General features: G+C 43.6%; 1 long non-coding RNA gene and 1 pseudogene across 1 annotated transcript; both read right to left on the minus strand.

Moving 5' to 3' along the window:
- Window positions 1–563: 563 nt before the first annotated feature.
- Window positions 564–4544, minus strand: LOC123148056 (uncharacterized). The gene is made up of 2 exons (XR_006473631.1): window positions 1181–4544; window positions 564–1070 (listed from the first exon to the last, which is right to left on the minus strand). It is a non-coding gene; the product is annotated as an uncharacterized lncRNA (long non-coding RNA).
- A 130-nt stretch (window positions 4545–4674) lies between these two features.
- LOC123148054 (putative disease resistance RPP13-like protein 3) lies at window positions 4675–6800 on the minus strand (annotated as a pseudogene).
- Window positions 6801–19521: the final 12721 nt, after the last annotated feature.

Below are 19521 nucleotides of genomic sequence, written 5' to 3' on the forward strand. Positions count from 1 at the left end.
GCTATCATAGCTGAGATTCTCACCAGAGCAGCAAGTTTTAGCTGTAAATTTACTTTCAAAAGTCGTTCAGTTAATTTAGATGCTAATAAGCTAGCTAGACTTACCCTATCCTTAGATCAGGGGCGCCATGTGTGTCTCGTTCAACCCCATGACTCGAATTGTTTCCCACAAACAGTGGTATTTGATGAATAAAGCGTTGTTTTACCCCTAAAAATATCTCGCCCTGTTCAAACAGACCCGCTCCCCAATCCCCGGCCAGGCCGATGCTCACTCCACCAGGTGACGACCCCAACAGGGTGTTCATGTTGAATGTTAGTACAAGCTGACAAAGCTTGAGTAACACATAAATGAGCCCGGTGATTTCTTCGGAAAACCACCAAGGTCCGGTCTCTCTCGGTCGGTGTGCAGGCTCCATGCGGTCTATGAAACTGCCGACAGTGTGCTAACATGGTCGCTAACTATGGATTGAAAATACCACTCATTCCAAAATAAAACTATGGATGCCGGAAAACGCCGCGAGGCCTTTTTCCTGGCAAACTGTAATTTGCATAGCAAAAGCGATGAAAACTGCAGAGTTAATAGCATACATAGAAGGGCAGCAGGTGTATTCTTTCATCAGCATGAATTTGCAGCAAATGGATAACAACAGATGCAATCATCATTCTCTTTTTACAAACAAGCACAAACATAGCGGCAGCAACAAATGGAGAGCAATAAACCATCTCTAGAAAAACAGAGTACTAGAAAACAAAGTAACTCTGTATTCAAAATTTCAGGTCTTGTCATCAGGTTGATCATCTATTCCATTCCATGGAGTTCCCCAAGAAACGGTTCTTCATCTGGTCTAATCCCCTCCGTTACACTGAAGCCCCAAGAATGATGCAGCAGCAGCGAAACGTCGAGATCCCTGTCAGCTTCACCTTGCACCATATCAGAGACCACCAGCCAGCAAGAACTTGGAGAGCTCAATGCGAGGTCGAGTTGCAGCATAACAGTGCACGTATGCATCTTCGTTGGTAGCAGCATCTCGTGTGGTCTAGTCCATTGCATTTTCCACGTCTTCTCCCCAGCTGAGACCACATACAGAGCATTAATTAGCACATATCTTCAACAGATGCATGCATGTTCACTGAAGTCATCTAGCATGGCAACAACAAAAAGGAGCTGTAGATGAACTGACCTGTCATCAGGTGATCACAGTCCACACTTCAGAACATTATTTTCATCAGTTTCAGAAGTGTGCACCACACTCAAATCTCATTTGTCAGAGTTGCTCCAGCTCCTCCTAAATATCGAGACTCCCGACATTTTGAAATACTACACATTATGAACACTAACTTCTGCTTTGCATTTACCCAGATACGAAGAATGAACAGAAGGTTAGACGATGCACAACTCTATTACTTCCATTGGGTTATACCTTCCTCCAGTTGTCTCACTGCTATTATACAACATTGGCAGAAAATCAGGTAGTGTGCCGCCATAAGTCACATTAATTGCATCATGAGTTTGATCATGCCACGCTCCAGCTTGTCCCAGATTTGCGAAATTCTAATTTCCTATAAACGTGTGCTTCAAATCATAGAACACAAGAGTCCAATTGGCAATGGATGTTGAGAGTCTAAGACACAAAACTGATATGATAAAGAACTGCTTCTGTTTTGAGACGACGTGGTTTAGTTTTCAAAAACAAAGTGGGATGTTTTTATTTTGTACAGTCAGAATAAATAAAAAGCTGAAAGCAAAATCAAAGCAGAAACTCATGGATATAAAGAAATAACATTCACCTGCAGGCTGCAACCAATGTCATCTTCGCTGTAAGGGACAACAAAATGAGAGATGAATTGAAATGCGTGTGTAGTTACTACCTATTCTGCATGAACAAAAGAGACATTAGCAGCTAACCTGTCAGCATGGAACGAACTTCTCCTCTGACACTGGCAGCGTAGGAACATCATATTGTACCGTAGCTTCACATTGCGGCATAGAGTCCACCAGCACCAAACTTGGACGTTGAACACATATACAGAGCATGCATGAGTTTAATTTATCAGCAAATCTGTTATAAGTCCACGCCAAAAAAAAAGAGAAATCACGCTGAACAATGTAACATAATACTACAAAGAAAGAAAAGGAGTTGTTACTTGCTTAACTGACCAACTATCTTGCTTCCGAGGCGAACTGTCGAGTGCTGAGCAAGTGAACTCCCTTCTGGATCAGAAAGAAATCCCATGCCTTCCAACTTCGCTTGAACTTATTCAGTACCCCATGGGAGCACAGGATGGCTGCGAAACTCCCTGCTCACTTCCCATCTAGCAGAGTTGCTCTGGTTTCTCCTAGATATTAAGATTTCTATTATTTTTACTCTGAAGAGTGAACACTGAAAGATTTTTGTTTATCTATCTTTTTACAAACAAACAAACAATATGATCTTCATCGCAGTTACAAAGTGGATTAGCTTTCGAAGAAAAAAAATCCATGTAGAGACCACGGACATAAAAAGCTGCCACCTGCAGGCTGCAGTCAGGGAACTATAACATATAAGCTTCATATGTCCTCCAGATAAATAGCAATGGAAGTAACGACATTGCATTGAAGCAGAGTTTTTGACAACCAAATATGCATCTAGAAGATAATTGTGTTCAATTTATTTTAAATTCAGTAGCACAGACATAATCTTTTGCAGACGTTGAGATAAACAGTTGGTGTGTACGAAAGAAAATCTGACAACTATCAGCAGAAATCAGATGAAATCTAACAAAATCAAAGGAGGTTTGAGCTGTACCAACATGGAATCAGAAGACGACGGTAGCGATCAGATATTCAGAAGAATCAACGGGAAGGGAAACCAAGGGCTGTATATATCATCCGTAGTATTGGAGGGAGACAAACATCATCAGATACCCAAACGGAACTATCAGTGGATCACATGGCAGGAAATAAGCAGACGGAAATTCTACCTGTAGGTACTTCCTTCGTTCTTTTTAGTCTGTATATAAAATTTGGTCAAAATCCAACTTTGTAAAGTTTGACTACCTTTATAGAAAAAAATATCAATATCTACAATACTAAAGCTATATGATATGAAAATTAATTTCATGATGCATCTAATAATATTAATTTATTATTGTGAATCTTGATATTTTTTCCTATAAACTTAGTCCAAGTTGACAAAGTTTGACTTTGACCAAATTTCATATTATTTTTTTCAAAAAGGAGGTTATCCCCCGGCCTCTGCATTAGAACGATGCATCCGGCCATTTTATTAAAAAGAAAATAGTTCAACAAAGTCTCCATGTCTCAAAAAAAGTAAAAAGGCTCACAAAGAGCCATAAGAGCATGAAAGAGGATAGCCACAACCGGTGGAATAAAAATAGATAGGAAATTAAACACCTATCCTATTACATGACCGCCATCCAAACCGGTTGAAGATAGCCCATGCTACCGTCTCCCACCGGATAGACCCTGTAACCATATGCTCTCTGGCATCCGTCGGAGTCAGTAGCGACCACATACGGATGAGTGTAGTGGCCTGAAAAATAACGCATCCGTCGACAATGTCACCCAGGTCGTGGTAACTCCGTTCCTTCTGCAGTCGCAGCATAGGATGGTTGGGGTGTGTGTCCACTTCACGTTGCAACATACCAAGCCTGGCCACTTTACCATCCCAATTAAGCCAAATCTCCTTGAGGCTTGGAAGGTGCTCGATACTATTAATCCCTGATTCCAACCTTCAGAAATTGATTTCTATCTTTGCCAGCTGGGGCGAGGTGTCCTCCTCGAATTCCACCTCGCTCAGTTGCCACAGACACTTAAGGTAAAATTTCTTTGGATTTGGGAATGCCCCTGTTTTGAACGCTAACTTCTCCCCAATATAAGATCTGTATACAAGACGAAGCTCCATGAGGTTGGAAAGTCGCCCTATTATTTCCATAAATTTTACATTCTTCCTTTATTGCGCTGCCCCCTAAATAAAGCTTGACCAAATGTATCAGATTGCCAACCCAGCCAGGAACCTCTCCAAGGGATCCATCCAACTTCAGACTCCTCAACATGGGAGGAGGAGAGGAAAAAACATGCAGCCACTCGAGTGAACCATCCACTTCAAGAGAGTGGAGGCAAGTGAGCTTCTGAATGACATCACAGAGTACCTTGCATTTCTGCTTGGCGGCCCCTTTTGTTACCACACTCAGTTTTCTCAGCTGCACAAGCTCACCTAGCTCTTTAATTGCTTTGCAACTAGTTCGGCTGATGTCTACAACCTCTAGTATTTGCAGCTCTTTTAGTTTGCCGATTCCTTTTGGCACCCTCACACCATTAGACTCTGACCAACAGCTAGACCAGGCCATGTATAGCTCGGCAACGGTATGGTCACTAGGATCTTCCAAAGGTGTGAAAAGCGTGGGCCGACAAAATGTGTTCAACAAGCATTCCTTGCGTTCATTCAGGTTAAAGTATTTGTACCAACTGCTTTTGGTACAACTGAGACTATGTAGACTCTTGAGTTTAGTAATCTCAGTTGGCAGTTTTGTTATATAACTACGTCTTATGTCCAAAAGTACGCAAGCCTTGCAATTTTCCTATGGATCTTGGTAGTTTATATATATATATATATATATATATATATATATATATATATATATATATATATATGAATGTGAATACACTTGAGGAGGACTAGACAAATTCGCATACTTCAAGTGGTGCAACAAGCCTATGTTCCTGGGCTCGGAGCATTCTCATATGAGGTGAACAAACTAAAGGTGATGGCCCCAATGATCTCTCACCAAACACAGTTACTGACCAGACATGGCTCCAATCAATGTCTAACTTTTGGCACATGACACCATGGTATGCTACATGTCGGAAGGTCTCCTCGGCAACACTAGTTACATTATCTCCCACTACATATATGAAGTTTTCATCTTGAGAAATTGAGATCATGACATCCCGCACAATATCATGGACTCGAAAGCTCTTAACAACTCCTTCTATGTTCACTATTGATGGTTGAAGCAGGCTTCGGTTGATTAACTCATTAAAGTAACCTTTTGCGACATCCTCAACTTTCACCCCAGTCCTAGCTCTAATAAACCCCTCAGCAATCCATCTTTCTACTAGACGCCTCGTCTGAATTTCTAAATCCTCGGGAAAGATGCTTAGGTATAAGAAACATGATTTAAGATGAGATGGCAAGTGGTTGTAACTCAAAGTGACCATCCTCTTCATTGCTTCAAGGCTTGGATTATTCTCAAGCTCAAAGGGGAGTTGGTTATAGATGTTCTCCCACTGTACTATCTCTTTAGTAGCAAGGATCCCTCCAATTGTGAGTATAGCCAGCGGTAAACAACCACACTTTTTAACTAGTTTTTCAACTATATTTTTGAAGTTCACATCTTTTTCCTACTTTTTTTAGAAGCAATTTTTTGGCATCGACCGGCTCTAAGGGCTTTAGCTGGTAGATGAGGGATTCACGAGTACATTCCTTTGCTAGACCAACATCTCGTGTTGTTACTATTATCCGACTTCCCTTCTTGTTACTACTAGGAAGAATAATATCTTTGATCCACCCCCACGCACCTATGGACCACAAGTCATCCAGAACAATGAAGTACCTCTTCTCCTTAAGCCCTTCAATGAGGTACTCGGCGAGGTCATCTACTTGCTCCAGTTTCCCTTCAAGTTTTCTCAAGGATTCCTTCAGTGACTTGTCACCCAGAAGCTGGCTGATCATATCCTTGAGCATCTCTATCCCAGAAAATGACTGCGAGACTGTGATCCAAGCACAACAAGAAATACTCTTCACAATATCTTCCTTACTTTCATATACCTTTCTTGCAAGAGTAGTCTTGCCTAAACCACCCATGCCAACAACACATATAGCTTGGGCACAACCATCTTTATTGTGGACGTCCATCAGCTTAATCAAATCCTCCTTAGGCTTTTTAAAGCCCACAAGTTCCGCTTCATCAGTATTTTTTTCCGAGTGATTACGTACATCTTCTATGTAAGAAACCTCCTCATCATTGTTGCTGGAGGCTTCCGTCTTGATTAAGTTGTAGCGTGAGTTCCTGCTACTCACCTCTTCAACTCTTGATTTCAAGTTGCGGATTTGGATGGCAATCCTACGACGATCTTTGAGCTTCATCAGCCTTTTTGTTAGGCTTTGGCTTCTCACATGAACCATAAATTCATCAAGGCAATCTTCAATATTGTAGGACAGGTCCCTTACTTGCTCTGCCCACACCTTCAGCAGCATGTCTCTGTTCTTCGTTGCTTCAGCGGCCGCCAAGAATGCCTGCATCGTCTTTAGCTCATCTTTGATGAACCTGCAAAACAAAGGAATGTTAGAAAGAAGCTTAATTAGAACATTGTATGCGGTCATTTTATAGATCATGGCATGTATGCAACAATGCACGAGGAACTTTGCCACCTCCATGATACACGAAATATTCAAATAATGGAAAGTAGATCTGAAACATGCATGAAAACGCTCCTAGGTGATGTTCTATAGATCATGACATTAACAGATTGCAAGAGGTAACTGCATGCATGCGCACATACCAAATATCCTTTTGCACGCCCATCACCAAGCTAAGCTCTGCGGCAGCAGCGGAAGTTGCCATGCTGATGGCGCCTCCCAACATGGACCTCGCCATGCTCACCAAGGTCTCCGCCATCTCCGGCGGGCCTCTTCCCTTCGGTCACGTATCAAGGTCAGAACAGTTATGGGTGTTCTGTTCCTCTGGATCGGAGAAGAGAAGGTGAACTGAGCATGTCTTGCGCTTGGGGTGTGCTCTGATTTATAGCCGGTAGGTCGTCTCAAAAGAAAGGCATCTTACTATGGCCACACTACACTAGTGAGGTGTAGTGAGTACACGTACGGCATACGTGTGTCCTAATAATAATCAAGTAATTGCAGTGTCCTGTCATCTTTCTGTTTGGTTGGTGCATCACAATTAATCTGGTTGTTGCAATGTAGCCATCCCCGTACAAAAGGAAAGGGAGACGAGTAACTGAGAGCTAAATCTGAGAATGGTTTCATACTTAAACCATACTTGAACCATACCCATACATGTCTCTCTCAAGACCATACTTGAACCATACCCGTTTAATGTCATTTTCAGCCCAACCAAAACTAAACCCTCTATTTTTTTCCACCCAAACCAATTTAAACCCAATACATAACCATGGGTTTAAACCAAGTACATAACTATGGGTTTGCTTCAATGTATATATGATTGCATAAATTGACATGTCAAGAAGCAAATGACATAGAAAAGGCATAAGTGCATCTACAACAATTTAGGAAGAAAGTTATCGTTGAGATACGGTCAAAACACAACAAGTGTCAAAAATACAATGCCCACGACTGAAAAGCTCACCGACAAGTGTATTAAAACCAATTGCTTAGCTAAAGCACAAGCAAACACGTTCGATTTGCATATGGTGTTTCCCCATAATACAGAATTACATAGTGCATCGCAACATGTACGCGGATCAAAGATACTCGTTGTCGATGCGTAGTTGCTTATTGCACATAACCAATGCCCAGAAATCGGTTTGGACCCATAGTTTATAGCCGTTAATAACCAAACTATTTAAGCCCATAACCAACTATACCCAAATTGGTTTCTTCATATACCCAAACCAAAACCAAACCAAAACCAAACTAAAAAGGATTCAGCCCAATAAAACCCGAACCAATCAAACCCAAAGCAACAACCGAACTGTTTCACCCAGTTTTTTAATAACCATTCTCAGGTTTGCTGAGAGCACATGGCCTGCCGGTCATCTCTGGCGCCGATTGATCGAGATGAGAGCAAGTTTAATTAACCAACCACAACCAAACCAGAGAGACGATTGTCCACACGGTTAACAATACTAGATAATTAGACCCTAACTAGTTATGATTGTTGAGCAAATGGGGATTGAAATTCTGGAAGAAGTTGGGGTGTGGTCCGATTCTAGAAGAATCGTGCAAAAGAGCTAGCCCATGATAGTATTATGTCCTGTCCCCCTTGCATAAGGCTTTGTATTTGCCAAACTTTAACAGTGGCATGCCCCTATACATGTCACTTTGGAACACTGGTGTGAGCGCGCTCTTTATTTTTGAATAGTTTAAAAATCATATTTTGAAGCTTCAGAAAATGATAAAATCAAATTCTACATGGTAATATGGATGTATACTGCCACACGTGCAATGTTTTATGATGAAATAAGTTGACATGTCGCAAATGTGTGGATTTTTTGTGGTGAACAGTGTGCATATTGTTCATCTTTTTGAAATCATGAATTGCTTTCTAGACAAAGTGCCTTTTCAAAATCACTTTGATTCACACAAATTTCAAAGAATTCAAATTTTAACTATTCAAATTTGAAAACTAATGGCACTAACAGAAAGTTTATAATTTTTGTGACCTAAAAGAGAAATAACTAAAAATAGACTTTAATAAAATAAATAAAAATAACAACAATAAGTATTTTGTTGTAAGTAGAAACAAAATAAAATAAATAAAGCAACAAAGAAAACAAAAAAAGTGCCACCTACTGGGCCCCCACGGCCCTGAATACGACTAGAAACCCAACCATGGGTCAGGATTCAGGCCCGCAGGAGGCCCAGTAGGCCCACAGGCACACAGCGCACGGTTAGGCCCGAAAGCCTGCAATTGAGAGAAGCTCGAGACGGTGGGCGCAACAGTGCTTATAAACCACTCTCGAGCTCTCTCAGCTAGCGAGGTGGTACTAAACTTTTGACGCGGGGCAACACAAGGCCTTTGGTCCCGGTTCGTGGCACCAACCGGGACTAAAGGGGTGCATTGGTACCGGTTCGTGGCACCAACCGGGACCAATGCCACCCTTAGTCCCGGTTGGTGCCACCAACCGGGACCAAAGGCTGACCGGTTCGTGGCACCAACCGGGACCAATGCCACCCTTTAGTCCCGGTTGGTGCCACCAACCGGGACCAAAGGCCGCCGCTTCTCGCCCTTTGGGCTACCGAAAACTAACCTTTGGCCTGTGATTTACTATTGAAAAACAAGTCGACAGGAGAACCCGAGTGCAACCAGATAAGAGTTCGATTTCGAAAGACGACAATGGCAAGTCTCAATCAACTGTCCTTAGATCAATAGTAAACAGGAGATTGCTTTGCGTATCACGGATCGAGCACACAATAGAATGCTCGAACTACACTCTCCTAGCAAAAGGCAAGGCAAGTGAGTTCTACACGATATTCGATAATGAAACGAGCCTTCCTCCTTCCGAAACCCCCTCTCCTCCCCCCTTTAGTCCCGGTTGGTGCCACCAACCGGGACCAATACTCTGTGTATATAAGCAACACTTGCCAAATTTTCGTTTCAGTTCTTCTTCCCCGCCCCGACGACGCCGCCAGGCTGCCCCGACGACGCCGACCTCCTCGACGCCGCCAGGCTGCCCCGACGCCGTCCGCCCCTGCCGTCGCCGTCGCCATCGCACGCGCCCGTCGTCGCCATCGCCCACGCCGTCGCTCGACGCCATCGCCCGCTGCCCCTACGTCGCGGCCACTCCCCGCGCCCCTGCTCGCTCCGTCGCCGCCCGCCGCGCGCCCCTGCTCACCCCGCCGCCGCCCGCCGCTCGCCCCTGCCCGCCCCGACGCCGCCCTCTGTGAGCACCGCGCGCCCCTGCCGGCCCCGCCGCCGCCGCCGTGCTTTTAATTTATATATGCAATTTTTACATGTTTTTAGATTTTCATATATGTATGTATGTATTTTTTTAAATATATGTATTTCTTATGTATGTTCATATATGTATGTATGTATTTTTACATGTTTTTTGTATGTATGTATGTATTTTTTCAATTGTAATATGCATGGTGTTTTAAAAATACATTAATTTTAGTACATTAATGTTCTCTGATTTAGTACATTAATTTTAGGTTAGTTTCATTTTTAGAAAAGTTTTATATATTTAGGAAGAAGGAAGAGAAGGAAGAAGGGAGAAGAAGAAAAAGTTTTATATATGCAAAAGTTACATTTTTAGAATTTTTTTATATATCTAGCTAGAAAGAAGGAAGAAGAAGAAAAAGAAGGAGAGGAAAAAGGAAAATAAGAAGAGGAAGAAAGGAGAAGAAGAGGAGAGGAAGAAGAGGAGAAATAAATAAGAAGAGGAAAAAAGAACAAAAAGAAGAGGAGAAGAAGAAAAAATAGAATATTTTCTTCGATCTTCTCCTCTATTTCTTTCTTCTTCTCCTCTTTTTATTTCTTCTTCGTTTTCTTATGTTTTATCGGGTCTGTCATCGTCGATATACCCCTCCCGATAACTACAACATGAGGGAGGGTCGATATACCCCCTCCCCGATAATTTTATTTTCCCATGTATGTATGTCATCGTTGTTGATATAACCCCCTCCCGATAACTTCAACACGTGGGGGGGGGGATGGTCAATATACCCCCTCCCCGATAACATTATTTTCCCGGATAACTTCGACATGAGGGGTGGTCGATATATATACCCCCTCTCGACTGTGATAACTTATACCGCGGGAGCACCCCTCGACCCTCTCGCTCGACTAAAACTCTCGAGGACACCCAAACCCTAGAAAAATAATAATGTCGGTCTCCTTCCCCCTCCCGCCGCGCCCCTACCCGACAAACTCTCTCAAGGCCACCCCAAACCCTTGAAGCATTGTCGAGGCCACCCCAAACCCTAGAGAAGCAGCGTCGAGGCCACTAATATGATTCCTTATTGTGATTAGCTAGCTAGTTTCTATGTTTGCCACTAATATATCCATCTGTCATGTTTGAATAATAATTGCCATATTGTAAATATTTGTAGAAACTATGGACAACCCCCGAGACGAAGCAACGGAAGCGGTGTTGGGGTACATAATCACACAAGGAAGTGATGCCGTCTTTTCGTTTCTCAACGACACCGATGGTCTGCAAGGACATGGTGAAGAAGCAGGCTATGATTATGACCCAATGCCGGTGCAAGAAGGACACCGTGATGACGGCTCCGGTGACCCAATGACGGTGCAAGAAGGAGACCGTGATGATGACTCCGGTGACCGAACTGAGTCCGGCCAGGTATATATACTAGTTAAGCATGTGCTGACTAGCTAATTGATGCATTCATTGTTTTGGTATGTACACATATTAATTAACTCTCGTCTTTCTTCTTTTTTATAGCCCTCCGGATCGAGCACAACTTCGGTAAAGAGACGAGGCCTGAAGAAAAAGTTGCGCTCAGATGAAAGGTTTGAGATCACATCAATCGCGCGCGACGGCCAACCGATTGAACCCATCCAGACAAAGGAAACATTTGCTGCTAAGTGCGGAGTTCTTGTTAGGGACAAGATCCCGATCATCATCCACCAATGGTATAAACCTAAGAACGAAGACCCTGAGGTGTCTTATGTCAATGATATGCAGAAAAATGATCTTTGGACTGAGCTGAAGTCAAATTCACCCTACCGCCAGAGGAGGATTCGGAGAAGCCAGGTAAAGAGCAATTAATCAAGTCTCATGCTATTAAGAAGATGGCGGACCTATTTTGGAGGTGGAAGAATGAGCTGAAAAGGTTTGTCGACAAAGAAGAGACACCAGAATTCATCGGCAAATATGAGAAGATCAGAGATCACTGGCCCGCATTCCCACAAGACATCGGAAAATAGTAAGAAGATGTCGGCGACAAACAAGCAAAATGATGCGAAGAAGAAGCTTCACCATCGCACGGGGTCAGTTGGCTACCTCAAAGCATGACCTAAGTGGGCCAAGGCTGAGAATGATCTGCTTGATAAAGGGATCGAACCAGAGACAATGAACTGGCCAGACTGATGCCGGACTTAGTTCTTCGGGGCTGGCGGAACCTTGGACCCTATATCAGGGAAGTGCCATTGGACGGACGAGAAAATGAATATACCAGTCAAGAAGCTTCATTACTATGTCGATGCAGCGCAGCAAGGGACGTTCGTTCTAGACAAAGAGAACGACAAGCTCACAATGACCCTCGGGAATCCTGAGCATCCTGGATGGCCACGAGGCATGCCAGGCTCCGTTTCGTGGAAGGCTGGTTTTTCGGACGCAGGCAGTTACAAATGCCATGAGAGGAGGAAAAAAGTGGAGCAGGGACAAATTCAGACGTTGAACGAAAGGGTTCAAGCGCTAGAGGAACGAGAAGTAGCTCGCAGCAAGCGACCTGCCGAAACTACCCCGCCATCTCAGCGGAGAAGCAGCGTGGCTTCCACCGAGCTGCTTCAGCCGGAGCATGTCTTGACGGCTCCTGCTAGCTACCTTGTGGATGCTATCACGGAGTCTCAACATTGCCACCTTATGACGCAATGGAAGAACTTCAAAGTCAAGGCGGTTGTCGGCTCTGTTCGACCTACTGAACCCGGCGTAACTTTTCACTGTCATCCGATTCCAGAAGGATATGCTAGGGTGACGATGGACGAAATAACTGAGGGATTTGAGGAGCTCCAGCTTAACCACCCTAGGTGAAGGGGAGACTAGGCTGGGTTCTGCTCTGAAGACTCCATGACCGGTGCCACCCACCGGGACGAAAGGCCCTCCTGCCTGGGCTCGCCGCACCGGCCACGTGGAGACCCATCTGTCCCGGTTCGTGTTAGAACCGGGACTAAAGGGCCAGGGCATTAGTACCGACCCTTTAGTCCCGATTCAGCAACCGGGACAAAAGGCCCTTATGAACGGGGACATGAGGCCCCTTTTCTACTAGTGAAATAAGATGCTGTATCTTACAGGTAGAAGAGGAAGGGTATGACGAAATCAGTTGTGCAAACGCACTCCTGGTGATATGTACTGAGGTGAAATACAGGTCGTGTATGGTCCTGATCAAACTAGTAGAGTGCCCGTGCGTTGCCACGTGCTTTTGAAATAGTTTGTAAAAGTTACATGTTAAATTTCACATGTACAAACAATATAACACAAACACAATTATTGAATAATTGAAGTCCAATTTTGTAATGTAAATTGATAACAAAAATAAAGATTAATGACATGCCCATGTAACAAACTGAGCAATGTTCGAACTAAACATCTATTACAAAACTATCAATATCTATATGATGCGCTTAAGAAATTCTTTCACAACATCAGGAAGGTTGCCTTTAGCTTCATTCCCACAATGTTTTAGCAAGTATAATAAAAACTGCTTTCTCAACTCATACCCATCCTGCACAAACAAATATATGTAGTTAGTATGAAAAGTCCACGCCAAAGGTCTTAAAACATGTAACGGACAATACTCACCGTGCAAACCGGCTTGACCAATTCTTTACCGTTCCACCAGAGCATAAAATGAAAAACAAAATAGCCAGACACATTCCTGCAATTTTTTAAATTAATAAATAAAAAATATAGTGATAACAAAAATAAAAGTTTTTTTATTATGAGTTCATTATCCGTCTATACTCGTTGGAATACTAAACGGAAATAAACGTTGCCATTTAGATATATCGGAATTCCAACCAGACAACTTTATTTCGAGTGCTTCTTTGAAATCCCTTGCAAAACTTTCTAATTTCAGTGCATGCCTCAAATTTTTATCCTCTGACAATTGTGATGTTTGAATAGGGTCCATAATATATAGACGACGTGTCTCTTTGTCGATGATGCACAAGATGTATCGGCCGATGGATGCATAGGAAAGATAAATCTACAAGTGGAGCTATTAGAAACAACAATAAACGGTGATAACAATAGACAAAATACTTTACTTACCATGTTGCAAGATGGGATGCCCGTGCGTTGCAACGGGCTGCATCGGCAACTCCCTTTTTACCCTTAAAGCGCTCTTCTTTTCTTTCTTTCTTGATTCTCCCAACTAAATATTGTTTATCGAGTGATATGTGAATTGATAAATTTACGACCATACTAAAATATTAAGAGCTAAAAACATATTTATCAAAGAACATTTCTAGAACACATTCGACATGCACGTTGTCGTGTCTGACAGATTATGAACAAGCACAATGATGACTTATCACCAAATCCCATTTATATTTTAGAACGTGATTGGAATTGTAGCTTTATAGAAGAAAAACTTATTAGAAATGTGCTACAAAAATAACATCTTGTGTTTAAACCCATAGAAATGAAGATCTTTAATGAGGCCATAAGAAGACATGTACTCCCTCCGTCCGGAAATACTTGTCATAGAAATGGATGTATCTAGACGTATTTTAGTTATAGATACATTCATTTTCATCCATTTCCGCGACAAGTAATTCCGGACGGAGGGAGTAGAAATCAACGTAGTACTCCCTCCGGTCCTTTTACTCGCATATAAGATTTTTCTGAAGTCAAACTTTGTAAATTTTACCAACTTTATAGAAAATACAAAAAATCACAATACGGAATCAATATCATTAGATGCACATCACTGAGTTCAATTTTTATAATGTATAACTTTAGTATTGCATAAGATGATATTTTTTCATATAAATATGGCCAAAAATATTCTAGATATCTCGGTATTAAGGGTGTCGCTATATGTCAGACTAAGAAAGTTTGATGCAAAGTTGATTTATCAGGGTTGATCGTCACTTGCCGGAGGAGGAGGCGGTGGAGGAGGCGGAGTGCCCTGACTCGCCGGAGGAGGAGGAGGAGGTGGAGGCGTCCAGTTCGGGAGGTTGATGAGATCCTTCCGCCATAGGCATGGAGTCTTCAGAGCAGAACCCAGCCGAGTCTCCCCTTCACCGGTAGGGTGGTCAAGCCGGAGGTCCTCAAATCCCTCCGTTATTTCATCCACCATCACCCTAGCATATCCTTCTGGAATCGGCCGGCAGTGAAAAGTTGCGTCGGGTTTAGTAGGATAAACAGAGCCAACAGCCGCCTTGACCTTCAAATTGCTCCATTCCGCCATAAGGTGGCAATTTTGAGCCTTCGTGATAGCATCCACGGGATAGCTGGCAGGAGCCGTCAAGGCATGCTCCGGCTGAAGCAGCTCGGTGGAAGCCACGCTGCTTCTCCGTTGAGATGGCGGGGTAGCTTCGGGGGAAGCTTCGGCAGGTCATTTACTGCGATTTGCTTCTCGTTCCTCTATCGCTTGTACCCTTGCATGCAGCGCCTACAGTTAGGTCTGCTGCACTTTTTTCTTCCTCTCCTGGCATTTGTAACCGCCCGCGTCCGGAAACCAGCCTTCCATGGAACGGAGCCTGGCGTGCCTCGTGTCTGTCCAGGGTGCTCAGGATTCCCGAGGGCCATTGTGAGCTCGTCGTTCTCTCTGTCTGGAAAGAACGTCCCTTGCCGCGCTGCTTCGATATATTGCTGAAGCCTCTTGATTGGTATGTCCATTTGATCGTCCGTCCAAATCCACTTCCCTGATACAGGGTCCAAGGTTCCGCCAGCCCCGAAGAACCAAGTCCGGCAACGGTCTGGCCAGTTCATTGTCTCTGGTTCGATACCTTTATCAATCAGATCACTCCCAGCCTTGGCCCACTTAGGCTGGGCTATGAGGTAGCCACCTGACCCCGTGTGATGGTGAAGCTTCTTCTTCGCAGCATTTTGCTTGTTTGTCGCCGACATCTTTTTACTCTTTTCTGATGTCTTGTGGGCCACAAATGCGGGCCAGTCATATCTGATCTTTTCGTATTTGCCCTTGAATTCTGGGGTCTCTTTTTTATCGACAAACCTATTCAGGTCTTTCTTCCAATTCCTGAATAGGTCTGCCATCTTCTTAAGAGTAAAAGACTTGATTAATGGCTCTATAACTGGCTTCTCCGGATCATCCTCTGGCGGTAGGGTGAAATTTGACTTCAGCTCAGTCCAAAGATCATTTTTCTGCAGATCATTGACATAAGACACCTCAGGGTCTTCATTCATAGGCTTATACCATTGCTGGATGCTGATCGGGATCTTGTCCCTAACCAGAACCCCGCACTGAGCAACAAATGCCTTCTTTGTCTGGATGGGTTCAATCGGTTGACCGTCGCGCGTGATTGCTATGATCTCAAACCTTTCATCCGAGATCAACTTTTTCTTCGGGCCTCGTCTCTTTACCGAAGTTGTGCTCGATCCGGAGGGCTAGAAAAAAGAAACAAAGACGAGAGTTAATTAATATGTGTACATACCAAAACAATGAATGCATCAATTAGCTAGTCAGCACATGCTTAACTAATATATATACCTGGCCGGACTCGGTTCGGTGATCACCGGAGCCGTCCTCACGGTATACTTCTTCACCCTCTCCTTCTTGCACTGGCATTGGGTCATCGGAGCCATCATAATCATAGCCAGCTGCTTCTTCGCCCTCTCCTTCCAGACCATCGGTGTCGTTGAGAAATATCATTGAGCAGACGGCATCACTTCCTTCTGCGATTATGTCCCTCAACAACACTTCTTGTGCTTCGTCTCGGGGCGGGGTGTCCATAGCAAGGTTGTCAGAATCGCGATTTTGAATCGGATCGAAGCTTCGATGGTAGGATCGCAAATTGTAGAATCTTCACTATCAGGATCGTAGAAACGTAGATTCTAAGAACTAAAATCGTGGAATCAAAGGGCTAATCTTGGATCGTAAAGTCGTAGAATCGTATAACAGAATCGCGATTCTGATAACCTTGGTCCATAGTTTCTACAAATATTTATAACATGGCAATTATTATTCAAACATGACAGATATGGATATATTAGTGGCAAACGTAGAACTAGCTAGCTAATCACAATAAGGAATCATATTAATTAGTGGCCTCGACGCTGCTTCTCTAGGGTTTCGGGTGGCCTCGACAACGCTTCAAGGGTTAGGGGTGGCCTCGAGAACGCTTCAAGGAGGGGGTAATATCGACCCCCCCACACGTGTTGAAGCTATCGGGAGGGGGTATATCGACAACGGCGACACTACATCTATGTCCCACAAGTGACGTGGGCATCGACGCCCGCTTCACTTGTGGGACATGGATGTAGTGTCCGACACCGACGGCCACATGTATCTCACACCGACGATACTTGCTATTTAATTAGGGTTTCCTCTACCGCTCGGCGACCCTCGACGACCCTCGTTCCCGATAAAAAAAGAGGAAGAAAAAAAGAGAGGAGAAGAAAGAATAGAGGAGTTCTCGAGGATCGCACATGGGTCGGGAGGTTGCCTAGTGTCAAAGGATTCAACAAAACCATGTCTTCATCATTAGGCGAAAGTAACAGGTGCATGATGGTACGAAGCTCTCCAAAGTTATTTTGGAACGGAGTCATAGATAGGATAATTCGCTTTTTGGTACAAAGTTCAGCAAGAACCTTCCAAATATCGTTATTTGGAAGGCCTTTGCTGAAATTCGTACAAAAAGGCAAATTATCATATCCGGGACACCATTCCAAAATAACTTTGGAGGACTTCGTACCATCATGCCCTGGTTACTTCCGGCTAATGATGAAGCTATGGATTTTTTCAATACTTTGACACTAGGAAACCTCTCTCGACCCCTCGGCAATCCTCGACCCCTCGAACCCTCGACGACCCTGGAACCCCCGACCCCTAGACGACCCTGGAACCCTCGACCCTCAATCCATCGACCCTATAGAACCCTCGACCCTCTACCCTAGTTCCCGACCCGCCACCCCTTGGCGATCCTCGATACCCTCGTTCCCGATAAAAATTAAGAAGAAGAAAGAGGAGAAGAAGAAAGGAATAGCTAGAGGAGAAGATCAAAGAAAAAAAGAAGAAGAAAAATAGGAGAAGAAGAAAGGAATAGTGGAGAAGAAGAGAAAATAGAATATTCTATTTATATTCTATTTTCTCTTCTTCTCCACTATTCCATTCTATTTTCTCTTCTTCTCCACTATTCCTTTCTTCTTCTCCTCTTCTTTTTCTTCTTTTTTCTTCTTCTTATTTATTTCTCCTTTTCTTCCTCTCCTCTTGTTCTTTCTTTCCTCTTCTTATTTTCTTCTTTCCTATCCTTCTTTTCCTTCCTTTCTTAAAGCAAACCATACATAGAGTCACGTGCCAGATTATACATACATAGAGTCACGGGCCAGGTTATACATACATAGTCACGGGCCAGGTTATCCAAGGAGGAAGGTTATACATACATAGAGTCACGGGCCAGGTGCTGTGATTGCTGCTCTGCTCCCCGAAAGGATTAATGCCATCCGCGCTTAAAGCAAACCATACGTTCCTTGGGTCCTTTGCAAACTCACCCCAGTACTTTCTCTCGATTTTCTCCATCGCGACCCGTCAGCGGGTGCTCTCAACTTCCCGTCTTTCTTACGGTCCTTACTGTGCCATCGCATCAACTTGGCATGCTCTCCGTTTTTGAACAGACGTTTCAACCGTGGTATTATAGGAGCATCCCACATCACCTTCGCGGGAACCCTCTTCCTGGGATGCTCGTCGTCAACATCACCAGGGTCATCTCGTCTGATCTTATACCGCAATGCACCACATACCGGGCATGCGTTCAGATCCTTGTATGCACCGCGGTAGAGGATGAAGTCATTAGGGCATGCATGTATCTTCTCCACCTCCAATCCTAGAGGGCATACGACCTTCTTTGCTGCGTATGTACTGTCGGGCAATTCGTTATCCTTTTGGAAGCTTCTTCTTCATTATTTTCAGTAGCTTCTCAAATCCTTTAGTAGGCACAGCATTCTCTGCCTTCCACTGCAGCAATTCCAGTACGGTACCGAGCTTTGTGTTGCCATCTTCACAATTTGGGTACAACCCTTTTTTGTGATCCTCTAACATGCGATCGAACTTCAGCTTCTCCTTTTGACTTTCACTTTGCGTCCTTGCATCGACAATGACCCGGTGGAGATCATCATCATCGGGCACATCGTCTGGTTCCTCTTGATCTTTAGCAGCTTCGCCCGTTGTAGCACCATCGTGCACATCGTCTGGTTCCTCTTGATGTTCAGTACCGTCACCGTATTCAGGGGGCACATAGTTGTCATCGTACTCTTCTTCTCCGCCGTCTTCCATCATAACCCCTATTTCTCCGTGCCTCGTCCAAACATTATAGTGTGGCATGAAACCCTTGTAAAGTAGGTGGGTGTGAAGGATTTTCCGGTCAGAGTAAGACTTCGTATTCCCACATATAGGGCATGGACAACACATAAAACCATTCTGCTTGTTTGCCTCAGCCACTTTGAGAAAATCATGCACGCCCTTAATGTATTTGGAGGTGTGTCTGTCACCATACATCCATTGCCGGTTCATCTGCGTGCATTATATATAATTAAGTGTGTCAAAAATCATTACAGAACATCATGAATAGATAATTAAATGACCAAATTAATAGAAGTTCATCATCACACCAAAACCAAAGTATATACATATATAGTTCTCATCTAACAACATAAAGCTCTGCATAGCATCTAAATTAATTAAACCATACATTGAAACTATGTAAAACATTTCAATGCGAAAACAAATGCGATCATAATTGCAACCAAGGTAACAACTGATCCAACGGCATAATGATACCAAGCCTCGGTATGAATGGCATATTTTCTAATCTTTCTAATCTTCAAGCGCATTGCATCCATCTTGATCTTGTGATCATCGACGAAATCCGCAACATGCAACTCCAATATCAT

This window comes from Triticum aestivum, chromosome 7A (assembly GCF_018294505.1).
Source record: "Triticum aestivum cultivar Chinese Spring chromosome 7A, IWGSC CS RefSeq v2.1, whole genome shotgun sequence".
Taxonomy (NCBI): Eukaryota; Viridiplantae; Streptophyta; class Magnoliopsida; order Poales; family Poaceae; genus Triticum; species Triticum aestivum.